The following is a 2236-nucleotide window of genomic DNA, read 5'->3' on the forward strand; positions in this document are numbered from 1 at the left end:
AGGAGAAACTGCAGGTAAAGGAAAGGGGGAATGATGAATGTGGAGAGAATGATATATATTGTCAATAAGCAGAAGACGGTTCGTAATGGTGATCGGTCATTCGTCCAGAATTTTACTTCAAGCTCTCGTATAGGTGAGTAATTCTGCCATATGCTACAGTATGTTTTTTAAGAGGTTCTTGGCATTTACTAATGTGAAGTGCAGTGGAGGCCATATGAGCACTTGACATATAACTGTCCCCTTTGAGGAATGATTTTATTGTTTACCTATAGTTTGCACCGATTATTGTTATGGCTGTGGATATGTTTATTATATAGTGCAATGTCTTGTTGATTATTTTTCCTGGAGTTCTAGTTGTGTGTGTGCAATGCGGAATTCTCAAATTCTGCTTTAATCACAGTACTGAATCTGTCATTATATTATCTAATACAGGGGGCAGTGCTCCATGTGACCCTTCCTGGGGGGCCACTGCTTCCCAACCCCCACCCTGGAGAACAAAAAATCCTCCACATTTTTGCAGCAGGAGAGAGCATCGGACAAACTAGGCATTGGGTGCCTAGTCTGGTCACTGTGGGTAGTGCAAGAATTCCACACTGTTCGCACTCCTGTAAAACTAGTTAGTAGATATCACCTTACATTACCGGAAATATAGTCACTTTGTATTGTTATACAGAAGAGTCTTATTTTAGGTATAGTATTTGATCTTTATATTAAATATTTGGATGACACGTAAATGACTGCCAATAGTAGTTGGTGCTCCAGCAGAAGAGGACAAACCTGCACCATGTTTACATAGGATATTGTAAAAATGATTTGAGAGGAAATGGATTTTTTTTTTCCTTATCCCCTACAATCTGGGAGACCATTTGCTTTTTTTCCAGAGGTCCCTCATATTCTGTACTGAAAAGAAAAAACTTTTTTAGGTAAAAATGAGCCAAAATACCTTGGAAATCACTTAGACTTTTTACAGATGTCCTTCATTTAGGTAAAGAACACAAAGTTTTGTGGTCTGGAAATCAGATCAAGTTTGTCGACAATGCCAGGCAAAAGGAAAGAGAGCTCTTTTGGTACCAATTAAGGTATCACCTGGCAGAGAGTCTGTCATTGCCTGCCACTTGATTTTTATAGTATGACCCTTAATATAGTATGACCCTTTATATAGTGTGATCCTTTTTAGTATGACCCTTTTTAGCCATTGAGGAGTCAATTAGTACATCATGTGACCTCACATTTCACCTCTTGTTGAGTTAGTTGGATTTTTTAAAACTAATGATATCAATGTTAATGTTACTTTTAGGTAAAGATGAGCCAGAATACCTTGGAAATCACTCAGATTTCTGCAAAGATCATTGTATATGCTAAAAACTTTCCTAGCTTTGGTGCTCTGTCTTAGGACCCCCTCCGATGGATGCATTTCCCTAGCTGGTGCAGTCATCTTGTATACTTCAGCCTAAAGATAGAATAAATGCTTGTCTTAATGAAAGAAGGTGGATGGAGCTCTACTGCTGAATGAAGGAAATGGTGTAGACATGTTTAATGTCAAATTGGACTGTTGCCTGCACACGGGAAACTGTTTTTTATGATGAGTCCTTAGAGCTATGCAAATTCAGTTTCATCTTTATTACTGTATTGTTCTGTGTGATGGAACACCCCTCTGACAAAACATTTAAAGGGTGTGTTATAGTATAATTATATTTACAATTATTCGCAACAACAATAAGAAAAAACTGGAGATTTTTGGGATATCGAGATAATTTTATCGCATTCAGTTTAACATTATTGAAAACTACAAAAGTGGCGATGAAGGTGAGGTATATAGCTGGCTTCTGCATTCAGGCGATGTTCTAATATTTTGTATGCTGCGAACGCCTCGGGGAAATTAAAAGCAAAGTTTTGTGGTCTGGAAATTAGATCAAGTTTGTCAACAATGCCAGGCAAAAGGAAAGAGGGGTCTTTTGGTACCAACTAAGGTATCACCTGGCAAAGAGTCTGTCATTGCCTGCCAATTGATTTTTATAGTATGACCCTTTTTTAGGATGACCCTTTATAAAGTATGACCCTTTATACAGTATAACCCTTTTTAGTATGACCTTTTATAAAGTGTGAGTTTGTTGAATTTTTTATTTTTTACTAATGCTGTCAATGTTAATGTTACTTTTAATACAAACATTATAGTTATTATAGTGTTATTGACATTATTAACAGTAATATTAGACACCAGAAAAGACTTTTGAAA

The 2236-nt window shown here is 36.8% G+C and overlaps 1 long non-coding RNA gene across 1 annotated transcript in view; it reads left to right on the top strand.

Moving 5' to 3' along the window:
* The window catches only part of LOC119568591, a 34521-nt gene extending 33564 nt beyond the window's left edge, over window positions 1-957 (top strand). The window contains exon 3 of the long non-coding RNA XR_005228094.1: window positions 433-957. This is a non-coding gene — a long non-coding RNA (uncharacterized LOC119568591). The remainder of the gene's footprint in view (window positions 1-432) is intronic.
* Window positions 958-2236: the final 1279 nt, after the last annotated feature.

The sequence above is a fragment of the Penaeus monodon genome, chromosome 44 (genome assembly GCF_015228065.2).
Source record: "Penaeus monodon isolate SGIC_2016 chromosome 44, NSTDA_Pmon_1, whole genome shotgun sequence".
Lineage (NCBI taxonomy): Eukaryota > Metazoa > Arthropoda > Malacostraca > Decapoda > Penaeidae > Penaeus > Penaeus monodon.